Source organism: Sus scrofa, chromosome 1, assembly GCF_054392235.1.
Source record: "Sus scrofa isolate SSC_HxYL_T2T_F1_AM1 chromosome 1, Sscrofa_HxYL_maternal_Yorkshire_Landrace_v2.0, whole genome shotgun sequence".
NCBI classification, from domain to species: Eukaryota; Metazoa; Chordata; class Mammalia; order Artiodactyla; family Suidae; genus Sus; species Sus scrofa.
In genome coordinates this window covers 256,549,863-256,569,726 of record NC_139383.1, presented here as the reverse complement: position 1 = coordinate 256,569,726, position 19,864 = coordinate 256,549,863, and the positions used below count along the sequence as shown (strand labels likewise).

Here is a 19,864-nt window from a genome sequence, read left to right as displayed (position 1 = left end):
GAAGAGGATGGGCAGGGAGTTTGGGGTTGGTAGATGCTAACTATTACATCTAGAATGGCTGGATAATGGGGTCCTGCTGTACAGCACAGGGAATTGTGTAGTCTCCTGGGTTGGAACATGAAAAAAAAAAAGAATGTATATATATATATATATATATAGAGAGAGAGAGAGAGAGAGAGAGAGAGGTCACTTTACTGTAGAGTGGAAATTGAAAGGACATTGTAAGTCAACTATACTTTAATAATAATTTTTTTAAAAACAAAGTTTCGTCCAGATATATGCCCAGGAGTGGGATTGCTGGATCATATGGTAGCTCTATATTTAGTTTTCTAAGAAACCTCTATACTGTTTTCCATAGTGGTTGTATCAATTTACATTCCTGCCAGTGGTGAAGGAGGGTACCCTTTTCACCACATCCTCTCCAGCATTTATTATTTGTAGAGTTGTTAATGATGGCCATTTTGACTGATGTGGGGTGGTACCTCATTGTAGTTTTGATTTGCAGTCTCTAATAATTCGTAATGTTGAGCAGTTTTTTCATGTGCCTACTGCCCATCCATATGTCTTCTTTGGACAAATGTCTGTTTAGGTCTTCTTCCCATTTTTTGGCTGGGTTGTTTTGTTGTGGTGAGTTATATGAGTTGTTTGTATACTTTAGAGATTAAGCCCTTGTTGATTGCATCATTTGCAAATATTTTCTCCATTCCATGGGTTGTCTTTTCACTTTTTTTATGGTTTCCTTTGCTGTGCATAAACTTGTTAGATTTTTAAATAAACAATAAATTATTCCAAATTCTTAATCAGAATGCTCTTAGGCCATACTCTGACTTTTAGAAGTTTAGGTTCTAATAGAGAGCCAGGCATGCAATATTCATTTCAGGATAGCATAATAAGAAAAATCTTACTTCTATCAAGTGTTTTAAAGTAATAAATAGTATGATAGAAGGTTTTTCTTCATATGCCAGTGTCTATACTTGGCAATGACAGAGTGTCTGTCTTAGTTTGATCTGCTATAACAAAGTATCATATACTGGGTAGCTTATAAACAACAGACATTAATTTCTCACAGTTTTGGAGGATGGAAGTCTGAGATCAGGATGCCAGTAAGGTCGGTTCTGGTGAGGAATCTTGGTCCAGGTTGCAAATGGCTGACTACTACTTGTCTTTTGTCTTCTCACGTGGAGGAAAGAGAGTGACCTAGTTCCTTGGCCTCTTTTTCTTTTTCTTTTTTTCCAAGGGGGTCGACTCAGAGCTTCAGCTGCCTGCAACTTATACCATAGCTCATGCAACGCTGATCCTTAACTCACTGAGCCAGGCCAGGGATTGAACCTGCATCCTCATGGATACTTGTTGGGTTGATTTCCACTGAAGTGCAACAAGAGCCAGGGACACCCCCACCAGCCTCTTCTTATAAGGGCACTAGTCTCATTCATGAGGCTTCTGCCCTCATGACCTAATTTCCTCCCAAGATCCTACCCCCAAATACCATCACTTTCAGGATTAGATTTCAACATAAGGATTTGGAGGACATTTAGTCTATAAAGTGTCCTGAGTATAAGTGTATGAATCTTCATGAATCTTAAGGCTCACCTCTACACCCAACAAGTTTAGTTACTCTCCACTTGTGTGTGTGCTCACCAAAACCCAATGCATTTTTAATATATTCTGAAATATTAGCACACTCTATTCAGAATCAGAAAATCCAAGTTTCTGATATTTCAAAAGGTTTATTTTTACTGTGGTTTGTTACATATTTAAAGAAAAATAACATTTGATTTCACAAAAATAGTAACAGTATTCAGATTTTATTTTAAAATGATATATATATGTATATATATACTCATTTGATACTTTAGTATGCTCTGAAATAGATTTTCATCCTTTTTATTATCAACATGATAATTATTATTATAAGGAACATAAGTCTCAGAGTTATAAAATGGCTTGCCAAGTCACAGTTAGCAGCTCTTCTGACTGTCAATCTTTCTCCTCTACCTCAGTGCCTCAGATACTGCCAGCAGTCACTCTAGCTTTTCCTCAGCTAGTTCCTCCAGAATGATGGATATCTTCCAAAAGTTGCCAGTGTGACTGCAAGAGCTGATTATTGGCTGACTAGGAGTAAAATATATCTCACACACTGTGGTAAAGCACAAGCGTCTTTATAGAGCCATTGTTTTTTAATCCTGAAAAACTGGTATGACAGGTAATTTTTTGAAATATTAAAGTATGTTTTACTTTTCTAGCTATGAGAAAAATTTAAAAAGTATGAGCAGTATTTAGGCTTCATACTTGGTATTTTCCTCCCCTCATTCCACAGAGGCAACCAGGACTTTGAGTTCTCTTCCCTTGGGTGTGATTTCTAAGCAAAACAAAACTACTGGTAGAAAAAATCATTTTTTATGGCCTTTTTGGAAACTTAAATTCCTGGCAGATATCATGAGAAAGAGAAAAGAGAAGAGCGTGTCTTCCAGGGTAAGAAATAGATAAAAGCAGTGAAAGAGCTGGGGTGTACCCCGGCATTTAAAAAAGGGGTGGGGATCTGCTACTTTGTGGTGTATTGGGAATGTGAAGTCTGATCCTTTGAACGATCCATGGAAACGGGCTCTCTCAAGGCAATGACTACTTGATAAACCTCAGAAAGCTGGACGCTATATGCCATGGCTATAACATAAGCAAACAAACATTCAGGTGCCTGAGTCTGGCATAAAAGCTCCAGAGCCACAGATCTTCAAAGTTCAGTGTAGGATGAATGTTAGGTGTATCAGCTCTGCCAGAATGTCTCAAAGGCTGGAGAAGTCTCTGTGGACATACGGTTTTAAAGGAACCTCCATTACCATCTTCGTATGAAGACAGGGAGAGAAAGGGTTCACCCAGAGATTATTTTTCTAGACAGCTACTAGCTGGAAAATAAAAGTCAGATTTAATTATATTTAAAAACAATAAAGCATATAGATGCTTATGTGTGAGGTGGAATTGGATAGTTGAAATAAGCTTGGCAAATGTGAGTCATTTTGACATTGAGTGATGCATACCTGTGGACTCACGAACCCATCCTTTTTTGGTGCATGTTAAAAATTTCTTATAATAAAACATTTTTAAGAAGTCAATAAAGTAACAATTCTTGCACACCTATTTTGTAGAAAAAGATTCATCCCAGCCATGCTGGAAAGAGCTGAAGAGGTACAACATAAAGGGAGTAGCTCTGCAGCAGTACCTGCCAAGGACTTAGGATAGAGAAGTGGCAATATACACAACATGCATTTTCCATCCTTGATTAAGATTCCCCAGCTTCTATGTTTTCTCCAATCAAAGTCATCAGAAAGCAAATAATTCTATTTTAGATAGAATAAGGCATCACTTTGTGGAGATAGATTCATAATTTGAATCAACAGCTGTATCTTTTATTATAAATAAGGTTATTGTCCAATGTTTGATTCTATAGCCTTTTTTTTTAACCCTATGTGAATGAAATATTTCTGCTTGCTTTAGTTCTACTAGAAGCTACTAGGAGCAGAGATGAGATTTGACTAGAGTCCCTGACTCACTAAATCTGCTAGGTTCAGGTAATCTTACTGGCTTTGGCCCAGTAAACTAGAAGATGAAATAAAACCCAGCCTAGATCCTCACCAAAGTTTTCCAAACTCAGAAGAAAGACCCGCTATCCAGCTCTTCCCCCACTCAGTACCAGGAGTGATGCCCCAGACCTTCTCTCCCAGCCCTGTGGGTGCTCAGCGCTGACATAGCCAGTAGTCTAGAACACTGAGGTTCTCAGATTCTTGCTCCTCTAAAGCCCTATTGGTGTTAGGCTCACTGATTCTCCTGAATTGTCAGCTTCCTTCAGATTCTGCTACAGGACCTTCAGCTTTAGCAGTCCTCTAAGCCTGAGCCAGCAGGGCTCTTCCAGACTGTATTTCTAGCACTGAGATACCTGGAATGAGATAAGACCAGCAGAGGGAAGTCAGAGCACTACCTAGAGAGCCTAGAGCAGACCTCCAACACTGTTTGCTCTTGAGGTGGAGGCAGCTCCAGGGAGGGGCTGTGCTCCTAGGGAACTAATCACAAGTAAAATCTTCCCACCACTCAAGATTTGAAATTAGCTCCTGAGGAGCACTTATTACTAACCAACTATCTACAGACATGTCTAGGTTTCTGGGGGATGTCCAACCACATTTAGGACCCCCCCAAGCACGGCTGCTTCCCTACAGAAAATAGGAAACTGCTCACCTACATCCAGGCTCCTGAGAGTTCCTTGTCTCCCAGGGCTGAGGGTAGAGTATCGACACCTGAAAAGGTTTTAGAGGACTCCCCAAAAGTCTCCAAAATGAAGTGCAGGAAGAAAAATGTTACACTTTTATTTATGTTCATCCTTATCTAATGGGCTAAAAAGAAAGTACACTTTAAAAATACATGTGATTGACAGTATCATCTCCACGTGGTCCATGTGTCACTTAAGGTATAAGTTTTACCCTGAGGGGAGAGTATAAATTCCCCCCCTCAGGTGGTTGACAGCTGCACCCTCACACATCCCCTCAAGGACATTGCACCACAGTGCAGTTCACAAATGCTTGGTTATGTGCATTTATGTATCTGGTATCATAGAGAGTAGACTCTGTATAATGTTTCCATTTGTTGTGATGTGAGATGTGACTGTATAAATCTGTTTTATGTAGTGTTTTTATTTTTGTTTTGTGAAACATTGTTCCTTTGTTATCTTTTGGCAAAGAACTTAAAGAATAACAGTTTTCTTTTACCAAATGGCAAGTGTTCCACATTGGCTGACCTTTTCTAGGATGACAAGTAGCTGTCAATAGAATGCCACCTAACAGAGATCCTCAAAAAAGATAAAGGCATGTACTGTCTTCTTTCAAGGTAGAGGTGACATTCTAACAATGAATGAGAAAGTGATTTTTTTTTTGCTTTGTTTTCTTTTATTTTTGTCTTGCTATGGGAAAAGGATGTTGAAAAATGGATGTTTGGGAGTGTTCACACTCTTGTTGTCAAAAATGATGCCTCAGATATAAACTTCTCATATCTTAGACTTAATAAAACTTGAAGCAGAATTCACTAACCTATTTTAAGATCTTCCAAATAAAGTACAGTTTTTTTTAATCATTTGATGAAAATATTAAAATAAAATCCCTTCTGACTCATTAAAAAAATCTGATTTTGACATCAGGAAAAGGGAGAATTTATGAAATGTTTACAAGTGAACAAGAAATGTTGTTAAAGAAACTAAGAGATTAATACCATAATTTAGAAAGTGCAGCCAATGATGTACCTCTTCCATTGGATGTACAAGTCTTTTGAGAAATATTTTGTATCTATGTGGTCATTGAAACCATGTATTAAAATAAACAGGGGGGATGTACTGGGGGTTTGGGATGGAAATGCTATAAAATTTGGTAGTGATGATCATTGTCTAACTATAAATGCAATAAAATTCATTAAGAAATAAAAAAATAAACACAACTAGACTTTAATTTCTACAACATAAGGCATTTAATTCGGATCTTATTTAGATAATGAAGCATATTCCCATCATAACACAATGTTCAAAGTTTCAGCAATAATTTATGAGCCCATGACTACAGATTTTTAATTAATACACATAATTTAAATATTTAAGTATTTTAATTCATGTGATTGTTTTCTCTGTATAATGTCTATGTTGGTAAATGATTTGTAATGCATAGTACCTAGTACTATATGTCATGCATGCATATACACACGTATGTATAAGGAGAAAAGGAAGGAGAGAGAGCCAAAAAAAATATGCAAGAGTGCCCCTGGGTAACACACTCTTCATATTTTTTGAATCACAGCTTGAAACAGGGACTCTGAGGATGCACATTTCTATAACCCCAATGTTAAACCCAAAGCTTGGCTTTTAACAAACAGTAAATGTTTGATAAATGAATGAAAATTTAAGTATGGCTATCAATTTTAATTGCTCTCATATAATAAGCATCTATGAGTTATTTTAAAATGTTTTAATTCAACCACATACACAGAGCAGTGAAATAAAATTGCAAAATATTTACCTTTGTAAAAAAATATTCTATTCTGTTAGAGCTGAGAAAAGGCACCTGATGTTTTTGTTATTAACCACTAGATGGCAATAGCTCTACGTTACTCTCCTTGTCTTCCTTGGTATCTTTCCCTAATGGTCTTGGAGTTCTCACTTGGGATGAATGTTATCTCTGCAGATATTTCCCAAGAAAAGGCATATCTACTTTAGGAACTCTGAGATTGATATTATTTTTTCTTTTTTAATTTAAATTTTATTGGAGCGTAGTTGACTTACAATGTGTTAGTTTCAGGTGTACTTGAGATTGATATTATTATTGCACATGCATTTTTGTTCTTGTTTCTTGTTGCCTACATCTATGACTACTGCAGCAATCCACCAATTTGATTATCTTGGAGCTATAAATTATTACAGCAAAATCAATAAAGAATTTATTTTAACACATAGGAGTCTATAAAAGTCTGCATATGTAAAGTGTAAGATAATTGCCATGCTTTTTATGTAGCATTCTGATAGTCTCCTCTCTCCCCTTTTTTCCCCAAACCTCATGGCTTTGGAGTTACTGAATGAAGAGTCATGCTCATGCACAGCTGCAACTATAGCTTAAGAGTGGCAGAAGTGAGAGTTCTACTCTTGCTTCTCTTGCTGGCTGTATTCATAAATAAGCCACCTAACTGTGACTGAGAGCTGTCCAGTTCCTCTTCCATGGAACATATTACAAAGAGCACCTGCAAAATGCATGAGCTTTTGGACAGAAAAAGACAGAATTGGAGACAGGATAATGACTGGGCGACGTGAAACGTTCTTTGGCTCAATATCGTGAGGAAAATGATACCGTGTACTTTTATTTTGAAATGGAACAAAATGTAAATTAATACTTCCATGGGGCTATTTTGTTTGTGTTTACACATGCAGCCACAGTAGGATAGTGGAAAGAAACCATCCCAGAGTCTGATCTAAAACCCTCCTGGATGAGACACAGAAGATCTTTTCTTTTGATTCCTTTGTTTTCTATGACTTTATCAATGATTATCTCTAAAGGAAAAAAACAGGTCAAATTAAAAATTTAAAAACCTCTTGACCTTTGAATTTGTATCTTATTTCTCAAATACTTTTAGCTCTGACAGTCTCAGAAATGCAATTTTATTTTAGCATCTCTTTATGCCCTAAAACTGCCTCCTGTCCTCTTCCAATTTTTAAAGATTTCTGAAGGCAATATTTTAAAAAGAGTGAGAGAGCACTAAAGTGCAGTGCATATATGAAATATAACACAAGTGACTAATTTATCTCATGCTTTCTGCACTTATTTATCTTAAACTCCATCCCAACCTAGTTCTAATGGGTTTCTTCCAGAGAGAATACCAAAGGATTATTTTGGGATTGAATCATTTCTTGACTACCTACAGCCAGTTGATCAATGTGTCTCAAAAAAAAAAAAAAAAAAAACAAAACAAAAAAAAAAAAAAAAAAAAAAAACATTTATTCATTCAGCAAGCTCATGCAGTGTCCAGCCATTGTGTTCTCACATAACAATATCCAGATCTGGAAGAAAGAAAGGGGCAAAGGAGTCTTCTTCTTGACATTTTTCCCCTCAGGGAGGACAATATTTCCACGTATTTCTAGCTTACTTTCCTTACATCTTTGGCTAGAAGTAGGCTCATACCTCCTCTAGGCTCACCACCTGGAAAAAATACATGGGAGTCAATAGGAGAAAGCATTTGAACCTGGTCTTGGGTAAAACCGTGGTCTTGATATAGTATATGCAGAGAATAAAAACACATATCCATCATTTTCTTCCCAGTGAGTAATTTATGATCCTCCAAATACATTGCATGATTCCCTTTCATGCTACAAAGTTCTCCTGATGTTTTTAGAACCAGAGAAAGAAAACAAGTTATTTCATCTGAGAAAACACCCACCGGGCCAAAGCAAATAAAATAAAGTCTGTGATGTTATAAAGGAAGATAGGAGTGCAAGAAAACAGGGAATCAAGTGGAAACTGAAATTTTTGAAAAATCAATTGGAGTTAAAAGAAGATCAGCCAAGAAAGGAAACATAGTAGCTGTAGTTCTGAAGGTTAGCTACTGATAGCTCAATCTATACTGTTCCTAATGGGTCCTTGCAGATACTCCAAGAGAGGTGGTAAAAGTTGATGGTAAAGCATGCTTAAACTCTAATAAAGACCAGTTCCTTCTTGTTGCTAAGGAATATGATTTCCGTTTCAGAGAGAATTGGAAATAGTATCATTCCACAAATACGTATCTCAGATATTATCTGATGCTAACTAGGGAAGTAAACCTAAAGAATATTTCAAGTGAATTTTGGAAAATTCCTAGCAATATGGGTTCCATGGGCTTCAACCCAGGTAAAGAGTTTAATTCTAAAACTCTGAATTCATAGCTGAGATACCTTGATACATCGCTTATTTTTATGAGCCTCAGTGTCCTTGGTTATAAAATGATGCCCATAATAGTATCCTGCAACAAAAAAAGGGCTGTGAAGATTAAATGAGATAGTGATGAAACACCTAGCACAGGGCCTAGTGCAGAGCAAATATCAGTATATACTAGTTCTCTCCTCTCTCTAGAGTAGTGCCTAGCCTACACCAACCTGGCTGTGTCAGCCAGTCAGGAGATAGAGACTACACAGTGATTGTGTAAGTTTAATAAATAGAGTATTAATGATAACAGGAAATTTAAATAACAAGGGAGGAACTAATAAGCAGTAAAAAGAACTCTAAAGGACATAGGAATTATAAGGAATAGTTACTGCCATTTAGGAGTATGACAGAGCATCCAAGAAGGGAGCCCCATCCGTGCTTCCCATTATGGTTGAGATCCAGGTCTTGCTGAAGAGGTTGTGACTATGACCCACTAGATGGCAGAGAAGGAGCTCTGGTGCTGCACCAGCGGAAGTTGCTGGAAGTCTATACATACTCTATAGTGCTGGGAAAACTCTCTACAGGGAAGTATCTCACCAGAGGTGTTTCACTGCCAAACACTGGAGAGGGTGCTAATAGCCAGCCACCATGCAGTGCAAGACAAGGTGCTGGAGAAGACATCTGGGCTGCAAGATCATGTTGCTGAAGAAACCATGCAGGGTGCAGGAGCCAGGATTGAGGATGTGTTCTGTGAAGTAACCAGGCACTGAAGAAGCTATACACACTGCAGGAGCCTGTGAGTAGAGTGCATGAAACCAGAAAAAAGATCCCCTTCCTCTTCCATGCATTGAGTCTCCCCAGAACTCTCTGTTTACAAATCTTGGCATTGCCCCATATATCAAAGAAGAAATAATTAAAGAGCTCAGTTTCATTTTACAGATAGGCAATGAAGAGTAGATTTGTAGTTGAGAGGCAACAAAATGATAAATGGCATACTGGCTAACCTAGTTTCCTCTTTAGGGTGCATCAGCGTGGAATTATTCCCTGAATTTATCCAGAGGACTCAGGAGGTTTGAATGGCCAATTAGAGAAAAGCTGGCTACCTCCCAAGGAAGGACCATCTAGGAGTGCTGAATGCAATAGGCAGGGGAGAAGAGTTTAGTTTCTTTCTCTCCCCATGTATCCTGGCTCCCTCACCTGTTCATGAAAAATAAATTGCTAATCTTATTCATCAAAATCTGGGCCCTAGATTCATCCACATTTGCTAATGGGCAGGGACACTCTGCCAAAAATATCAGGAATCAATATTACACTGTTTCTCTTTCATTTCTCTTTTATGGTGCTCTTGGGAGGAACTCAGTCACTTCTCATTTTTTTCCATAAAACCACCTGAGAGTCCTAGTCAGTGTGTCAGGTCCCTTTTGCCATGTGGTTAGCAAGAAGGTAGTTATACTACAAAATTTGAAATGAGGCTGGTCGCAAGCGAAAAACTACAGATCTCTAACTGAGCTTTGCCAACATTTTGCGTTACTAGTAATTAGGTATTTATCTAACTAATAAAAAACTAATATTTGTTTCCCATTGGCTTTGTTCCATGTGTCTATCTCCCTGAAGAATTTTCTGGGACAGGTTACACAAAGTTTGCAGAACAAGGTTCAAGCTAATCCCCACATTTTTGCGAACACCTTCAAAGTTCCATCTTAATAATTTCTAACAAGTGCCATCTTGTTTTTAAAACCAAATGCTGGCATTTAAAAAATTTTTTTTATACTTAACAATTATATGTGTAGAAATATTTAAGTAGCAATTTATGCTTTTCAATGGAAATATTTATATAGCAACTTTACAAACAATTTCACATTTCCTTAGGTTACCTTCACAAATTCTTTATGATATTGCTAGTATTACCTTACTTTATACCTAAGAAAATTGAAGATGAGAAGTTAAATATATTTCTCAGAATCACAGAATTTTAAAAAGACAGAGTTAGGATCTAGGTGCATGTGTTTTGATTTTTAATCTTATGTTCGCTCAGATAAATAAATATATTTTCAAAATTCCAGGCACTACTATTTTATGGAAGAGTAGGTATTGATAAGTCCCAGCCCTCTACTTCTGCTAGCTGCTTTCTTTGTGCAGGAAGCGAGTCTGTTAAGGCAGCTTATTTTCATCTCCCACTGCTATGGTAATGCTAATTATTTAATTTCTTGTTCTAAAGGCCAATATCCCAATGGAGATCATACCCAGGGATCCTGCTATAATGAGCAAGGCTTCTGATGGTGGGAAGCAACACATTTTGATCCCTTCCCACAGTACTACAAAGTAATTTTGCTAATTGTAATTTTTGTTCATTGGAAAACAAGATAAATTCACCCCAGTATGTGCTCATGCTGTTTAAACTTCCACATTTGTTTTTAAAGTTCTCAGGAAATGTAACTCCAAGAAACGGCATTTAGAATATTGGGGTCAATTGTTATAGACAGACTCAAATAGTAAAAAACAGAGAATGTCTGATGCTTTTAAAAGATTTTCGAAAAATATTTACCGTTGGGGATTAAGAGCTTTTGAAGAATCAGTGTTCACCCACTGTTATTGCCAGACCATGTTTAAACAGTCCCCAATTCATTCAGGTGATACGGCCCACAAAACTGCATTTCCTTGGCAATGTAGGAGACTTGCATCCATGTTCTGTAAAGAAATAGAAAATGAGAAAGCAGGATGCTCTGTTCTTCCTCTCAGTTACCTCTGTTAGAGGTTGCAGCACCCACTGTACCGCATCCCCAGAAACAAATGTGCTCCTTGATTCTGGTAACACTTCTGCCCTTGTAACAACCTGGTAAGTGTGATATCATTTACTAAAAATGAAAATTTGGGGGGAATGACCTTAGGGGAGGTTTCTGATTTTGCAGGTGTTCATTAATCTCTGGGCAGCATTCCTTCCCCTACTTTATCTTCCAGAACTCTTCCTCATTTTAGCTCTTCAAATGTTCCAAAGCTAGGGTAACCAATTCCTTCATTAAAACTTCCAGAGGGATTTCTCTTTTCCTGATTGAACCTAATTCGGAGAGGAAACAAATCAATATGTTGATTTACAAATGTGTCAAGATCTTTAAAGAAGATAAAAGGTAAAAGGAAGTTCTTTAGAGATTGGTAGCAAAGCCTTCTTAGAAGTGAAGCTGTTTGAGCTAAACTCTAAAGCATGAGGAGGTAATGGTAAGGAAATCTTAAGGAGTGTGTTTCGGCCAGAGGTGACCTTCTTTGGATGATAATTAGTTTGGATTAGAGGGACGGCAGTGGAAATGAAGTGGGTGGATTCAAGATGCATTTTTAAATATAATTAAACAGAATTGTTTATGAAAAATAAAAATTGGGATAAGAGAAGAGCAACAAAAGATGACGTGGTAGGCTGAATAATGGCCTGCAAACACGTTCAGGCTCTAATCCTTGGAACCTGTGAATGTTACTTTATTTGGCAAATAGAGACTTTGCAGTTGTTATTACCTCAAGGATCTTGAGGTGGAGAGGATTATCCTGAATTACTTGGGTGGGACCTAAATGGAATCATATGTGTTCTTCTCAGAGGGAGATTTGAAAGGAAGAGAAAGAAACCATGTGACCAAAGCAGCAGGAAGCTCAGTCGGGGATGGGGAAATGTGATATGCTGCTGTTGAAGATGGTGGGTAGATCGCAAGCTACTGGGAACTGGGAAAGGCATGGAAACAACACCTCCTTTAGAGCCTCTGCTGACACCTTGATTGTGGCTCAGTGATATCCATTTTGGACTTTGGACTTCTGGAACAATAAGAAAATTAATTGGTGTTATTTTCAGCTACTGTGTTTGTGGTAATTTCACCCATAGGAACCAATATAGATGGCTCTCAGGATTACATTTTGAACAACCTGGTAAGTATGATATCATTTACTAAAAATAAAATTTTGGGGGAATGAGCAGGCAGGTTTGAAGGATGGACTGTATCCAACCAATATTAACAGACCATTTTGAACTCGCTAGCCTTAAGATCTAGGAGTAACCCAAATTTGAAATGATTTCCTACTTGGAGTTGACTGAATTTCTTGGATCTATTGATTTGTGGGTGTTTATCTCATTTGGGAAATAGTCAACCATTATCTTTTCAAATATTTATTCTGCTCCATTATCTCTTTTTCCGGAGACTCCCATATGTTACACTTTTTGGTATTGTTTGACAAGCCATTAAAGTTCTGTTCATTTTTTTTGCCATTAAAAAAATAAAAAAGGAGTTCCCGTCGTGGCACAGTGGTTAACGAATCCGACTAGGAACCATGAGGTTGCGGGTTCAGTCCCTGCGCTTGCTCAGTGGGTTAACGATCCGGCGTTGCCGTGAGCTGTGGTGTAGGTTGCAGACGCGGCTCGGATCCTGAGTTGCTGTGGCTCCTCTGTAGGCTGGCAGCTACAGCTCCGATTCGACCCCTAGCCTGGGAACCTCTATATGCTGTGAGTGTGGCCCTAAAAAGGACAAAAAGACAAAAATAAAAAATAAAAAAATCTGTGTCTGAATTTGGAAATTTGTATTTACTTGTCTTCAATTTCACTGTTATTTTCCTTATGAAAGCCCTTCCTGTTTTGATTTCAGATATTGCATTTTTCAGTTCTTGGATAGCCATTTGGTTAATTTTTGGTTTCCGTATATTTTCTGCAGTGTCATATCTTTACTCATTATATCCACTTTTTCCAATTAACTCTTTAATATGTTTTTTAATTTTTTTTTCATCTTTTTGCCATTTCTTGGGCTGCTCCTGCGGCATATGGAGGTTCCCAGGCATGGCAACTCCAGATACTTAGCCCACTGAGTGAGGTCAGGGATCAAATCCGTGTCCTCATGGATGATAGTCAGGTTCACTAACTGCTGAGCCACGATGGGAACTCTGGGTGATTTTTCTTTTGAATGTAGGTCAAAATTTCCTGCTTCTTTACATTTCCTGTAATTTTATTGTACATCAAAAAATATTTTGTAGAGAGTTTGGATTCTGTAACTTTCCTCTGACAAATGTTAATTTTGTTTCAGCAGCCAATCAAGTTGCTGATGGACCAACTTGAACCTATAGAAGCTTTGTTTTTATTTTTGTTAGAGTGGCTATAATTCAATTTTTTTTTCTCAGTTCAGGACATAGACTTAATTCCTGGAAATGGTCTTTACTATAAGATGTGGCCCTTCTGGAGTATCAGGCAAAAACCCTCCATTTAATGTCTCTAATTAAACTCCAGGACTTGAACTCCAAACTGTCTCCCCAATGCTGGGGAGCTACTAAAATTTCTGTTCCAGTGTTTTAGCCTTCTGAATATTTCTTGCTGCTAAGTTCTTTAGATTTTCACTCTACACATTTGCCACTGAATTTTAGAGGAGTTCACACACGGATTTGGGGGCCAGCCCTTCTGTGGTTTCATCCTTTCATGCACATACTGATCCTCATCAATTTCTAGCATCCCTGAACATTCATCTCAGTCTTCTGTTTTCTGCTTGAACTCTACCTCCCATGCACAGAGCAAATTGAGGTATGCTATTATGGGAAAAGCCAGTTAAATGTGGATCTCCTCAGTATGATTCCATTCTGGAAAGTATAATAGCAGCTCCAGTTTCTGCCTGCTTGCAATTGATAAGTAAAGACATAGAAATATTTGTTGAGAGTTTATAATTGTTAGTAGCAGGAGACTTAGTCATGCTACCATCAGAACCCCAGAAGTTGAATGGTTGAATCTTGATTTCAGGAAATAATTCTGAGCAAAACTATACAAATTTATATTTATCATTATCCAGTAATCTGCTTCTAATTATTAGTTTCACCTTAGAATAAACTGACTGTTTTGGCCAGACTACCCCAAAATCAAATAAGAATTTCCGGAGGTTAGATCAGGTGTCTGTAGTTGTTAAAGCTCCCCAGGTGATAAAAACACACATTTAGAGTTGAGAAATACTGATCTTGAAAGAGGATAAAGGGTAAGAGAAGAAGCAGATTCAGATTTGAGCTCCAATATTATTCAGCAAAGAAAACTGAGGAGTAACCAGAGGAAGATAGTATCGTGAAAGCCTAGAGAGGAGAGTGTTTCTCTAAGCAGGGAGAAGTCAGCCACTGCGTTAAATGCTGCTCAGAGTTTAAATTGAGGACAGAAAACAACAGTATTTTGAACCATGATATGTCTTGGTGATTATCATATCAAAATAAATGCAAAAGTTTTAAATATTGTGATCAAAGTAGATTAGCAGGGTTGGGATATACATACTATGTCTCAGACATGGATATAAAGAAAAAAACTTAATTTCTCTAACCACTCTCATCCTGCTCATCTTCTATTGTTACATAGTCATGAAAGAAAAAAAATTAAACTTCCCACCATAGTTCTATATCTCTTCCAATTTGAAAGTCTCTTTTAAGTCAAGTCAGACCTTTTGAGAAACAGTCATGACCATAGATTGAATCAACTGCCTTTTTCCCTCTGCTTTTGCTTTGTATATGTGGTAGGGGTGGGAAGACATCAGTTTTTGGGTTGCATTCATGCTATCTGAGGTGTTAGGGTTAAAGAATAATGGATGTCCTATGAGTCCTAACTAGATTCCTTGTATGGGTCCATCACCAATCAAGTCATTGGGCAAGGTACCAGGCTCGTCAGGTTCCTTGTTCTTGTACCTGCTTTTGAAGTCTGGGGTCACAACTAGAGTCTCTGACCTTGAAGTGCCCCAAATCTGTGTTCCCCCATCCAAACTTCAAGCAACTGTTGCTTTACCATTTCCTCATTATTTCTCATTGTACATCTGAAACCAAGCCACGTTTTTAAATAAGGACTTATTAAAGATGAATCTTTAGTAGTGATAAAAGGGAATATAGCAAGTAACATGTAAGTTGTTAGCTCATAGAAAAAATATTAAAGCATGTTTATATTTGAAGTCTTGATTCAAGAGATCAAGACTTAAAGAGGTATCCCAAAGGAGTTATGCCTCTTTTCTATGTCCTGCATTCATCATTTATTTTTATCTTCCTATTCCATTATCTTAGGAACTGCTTGTTCCAAAGATAACTGACTCTGATAACATCTTAGAATTTTATGGAGATCACCTGTTCATATAATCTATCAGAGTATTTATATTAGAATACAATATTTCCAATAGCTACAAAATGTGAACACACAGTATCAAATGGCTCATTTTTTCTGAAGTTTAAAATAACAAAATATAAAAATATTAAGATGTTAAATTAAAAAATGACAAAACAAAGTGACATGAAAAACTTGAATACATAAATGTTTAAAAGCAAAACGCTGTTGGAAATACAATGGAGAGATACACAAATGATTTGAATAGTAAAATTCACTAGTTTGCAAACAACGCACATTTTTTCAAGGATTCAGAGGATGTTTCTTATAATCTTGCTTCAAAGCAACACAGAATTTGGGATTCAAACTAAATGATCTGTATTGGCATTCACTGTTACTGAATGCCTACTTCTTATTTGTGGGGAGTCTATTTGCAGGTAAATATTGATAAGGCTGGTAGGTATGGGTGCTCCAGGTGCTAGCTATGGAGCCGAGATAAACAACACAATCTTATAGCTGACTACATGGCCCAAGGCCTACACCTGAGAAACATTCTTAAGTTTGAGTCTAGTGGATAAGTGTGTAATAAAAAAAATAAGAGGATAAATAATCAAGAAATGAAGAGGGAAAAGTTCAAACAATTTGAAAGTATCTATAGAACCTTACTACTAAAAATAGGATCCCTAGACCAGCATCATCAGTATTATCTAGGAGCATGTTAAAAATGCAGAGTCCCAGACCCTATCACAGGCCTACAGAATTTGCATTTTAATAAGACCTCCAGACGATTTGAAGGCACATTAAAGTTCAATAATTGATCTAGGATAGAGCTGAAATAAAGCAAAGCTCTCCAAGTTATGTAGAGTCTAGGGTTATAATTCAATTCTTCATCATTACAAAGCTAATTTGAATAATAATATGATATAAAGGAAAGGGAAATAAAGCAGGATAGGGAAATTCTACTTAATTTGAATATAAAAAAAAACTAATGCAGTGTTTTCTTGTGGCACAGTGAGTTAAGGATCTGGCATTGTACCCATGGCAGTTTGGGCCCCTGATGTGGTGCAGGTTTGATCACTGACCCAGGAACTTTCACATGCCATGGGCATTGCAAAATAAAAACAAAAACAAACAAAAAAACCCCGCAAAAAACTAATGCAATGATTTGGCTTCAATGTGGCATGTAGTGGTGGACGGTCAGAGGATGGTAAATGTTTGGTGGGGGAATGCAAGTCACGTGGGAATGATTTTATATTAACTCTAACTCCAGTTATGAAATGTTTGATCTGAAATACCTCTCCTCTGATGAGAGTCAATGCTTCTCCTTTGGTTAAGCTGAAAGGAAATGAAACTCGCTTAGTTGCAAAGGTCCAGGAATAGCAGTGATATCTCAAAATAAACACTAAATGCTAAATCAAATATTTGTAGGTACCAGGGATTGAAATTGAAAGCACACTTGGTTAATTAGCTAGGGTCATAAATCCCAATTTTTAGCACACCTAATAAATGAGATTTGAATGAATTGAAAGTCTAATATGACAGCTTCTAAAATCTTACCTTCAAAACAATAGTCAAAGTTAAACATCAGGGAAGTTAAATTTAGGCTTGCAGTTGCTTCTCCCTATGTAGCTTTGCATAGTCTGACAATTTTCTTCCACTGATTTGGCCTTGATAAAAGCTTATTTGCTTATAATTATAATTTTTATTTCCATATATTCTTTAATCAAATATTTATTAAACATCTTTTAGGTACCAGATAATGAGCTAGATTCCTGGCATACTGAGAACTGAGTGGGGCCAGTTCCTGACCTTTGGGGAGTCAGGAGGTACGAAAACATCTATATCAATAGGAAAAAATCCTTAATAGTGGCACAAACAGGAAGGACTGGTAGAAGGCTAGAGGGCCAGGGAACATACATACTATACTGAAAAAATATTTTAATGTGTATAACATTTATTAATGAAAAAATTATTAACAGCATTATCTCATTTGATAATTCCAGGAACCATGTGAAATATGTATTAACCTGCTTTTGCAAAGGAAGACAGAGCCTGGAGGGAGTTTAGCGACTTACTCAGGATTTCACAGGCAAGTGATCTTACAGGTTTTGTAACATTGGAGTTCAGGTCTTTTGCCTACCTAGCATGGGCCATGACTATCCTAAGTAAAAACATATCCAGGAATAATATTTTAGAACACTTCAGCATCCTCATCCATTAACTATGAATGCCATCCTGCTGAAGGATCTATTACCTGATTGATCGCTTAATTGATTGATTGGTAGTTGTACTTAGGTGATGTGATAATTCAGACACCTCTCACCACTGTGCTGCTTATTGTCTATCTCTCTGAAAGACAGTCTCTTTTTAAAAAATAAACACCTCCCAATATTCAAGCTAAGGATAGCTTGGTTTGGGGTTTCATTTCTAGAATTTTAAAATGTTTATTATGTTACTTAATGATTATTTACAAGGCACATAACTACCATATGCAAAGTGTTACACTGGGGCTTGTATGAAAGAACAGCATTTTTGATACCTTAGTTGCTTAGGACTACCCCAAATGAACTAAGTCAGAATCCTTGGTAGTTAGAACCAGCCATCATCAGTAGTTGTTAAACCTTCTCAGGTGATTTCAGCATGGATCAGGACAGGATGACTGTCTTCTCTGTAATGTAAAAATGGGTCCCAAGGTGACAACAGCTAATTGCTAGTGATGACTTATTCTACATCAGGCAACATGCTAAACTCTTTAAGTGGATAATCTCATTTTCAAGAGTGTTGTTATTACCCATTATCTCCATTTTTACATGCTGAGAAGTGAAGCTTTCTGAGGCTTATTAGTTTGTCCAAGGTTGGTGGTGAATTCCAAGTTTCTCATTCCAGATTCCAAGTCCTAGCCACTAGATTATACTGACTTCCTATAATAAAGTTAAATAGAAGAGAGATGCTTTTGAGTACTGTTTGGAAGACAATTGGGATAAATCCAGTTCAATACTTGAGTAAATAGTTTTGTCCAGTGAAGAAAAGAATGAGTAGAGAAAGATGGAAAATTAACCCCAAATGATTTAATATTACCTCTTTTATTTCCTTTGAAATTGACAGAAGTGTTTTTGATGCAGACCTATGGATCTTAAAAAAAATACCTAAGCATCCTATGAGGACAGAATGGCCCACAGCTAGTATCTGGAAGGAGGCCCGTGGTGCAGATCTAAAGGCAGGTGCACAGGGGAGCATCTAGTGCCCGTAAAGGGGGCAGCATCTTATAGAGGATGGTGCTGACCTACTTAAAATCATTTAAAAATCAAACTGAAGTAGCTACTGTTCAGGAACCCAAGAGGGAGGTGGGTGGCAATTATGGATGTGGTTTCAGACACAGTCCTGCATCACTGAGAACTTGAACTTTCTCTAAACTGTCAAACTGAAGAACACCACCAGCCATTTTCAAAACAATATCTGCCAGCAGCTGCTAGCTGCAACCTGTAGATTCAAAGTTGCCTCTACCCTTTGCAACTATGTAACCATTTTAGACCCCTACCCATCCTTGTTTAACAAGCACTCTTACATCTTTCCAGCTCCAATCCTAATTCTTGGCAAACAATTTATGTAACCTTGTAGAGTTATTTTTTGCCTTTAAATCTTCCCTCATTTTGTAGTTTGGTGAAATACAAGTCAAGTGCCTCTTGAATCTGTCTCTCTTAGGTTGCAGTCCGAATAAGCCCCGATCATTTCTCTCTTTCTAAAAGTTGGTTAACTACTAGGCAGGAATATTCTATGGGGTTCTGAAATAGCAGAAAAGTATGAGCCCTGAATTGCCGAGTCATGTACATCTCTAAGTTTCATGTGCTGAGGAATTATCAATGCCTGCTTTGTGATGATTTTATATCGTTAAGACTGCCTGCTTAATGTTTGTTTTATGTGAAGTCCTATAGTATATTTGTTACCATATATACATAGCATAGAGCCTGAGCTATGTTCAAATCTTGGCTTTTAAATGGAGCAGTGATATTAATCTTCTAGGGTTACTGTGAGAATTACATGATATACTGTGTCATGTTGGGATTTATAATAAACTTTGTTTGGTCTTCAACCCTATTTCTGGCATAGAGTTTCTAAAACCCTTAGAATTTCATAAGTGATGAGAACAGTAAAGGTACCTTTTGTTATGTTAATAAGGTGAATTTTAGAATTCCCCTAAACATGGGGCTGGTTGCCAAGACAGCCAGTATGTGATTGTGTGATTGAAGTGTTGAAACTTTCAAGACCTTTCCCCTGACTTCAGGGGAAGGGAGAGGGGCTAGAGATTGAGTTCAATCACAAATCACCAGTGATTTGATCAATTACACCTATTTAATGAAGCCTCTCTAAAAGCCCAAAGGGAGGGGATCTG

General features: G+C 37.3%; 1 non-coding gene across 1 annotated transcript in view; it reads left to right on the top strand.

Annotated features, from left to right (window-relative positions):
- The window catches only part of LOC106509227 (uncharacterized), a 434,083-nt gene extending 414,516 nt beyond the window's left edge, over positions 1–19,567 (top strand). Inside the window, exon 6 of the transcript XR_014825647.1 lies at positions 17,478–19,567. This is a non-coding gene — a transcript (uncharacterized LOC106509227). The remainder of the gene's footprint in view (positions 1–17,477) is intronic.
- Positions 19,568–19,864: the final 297 nt, after the last annotated feature.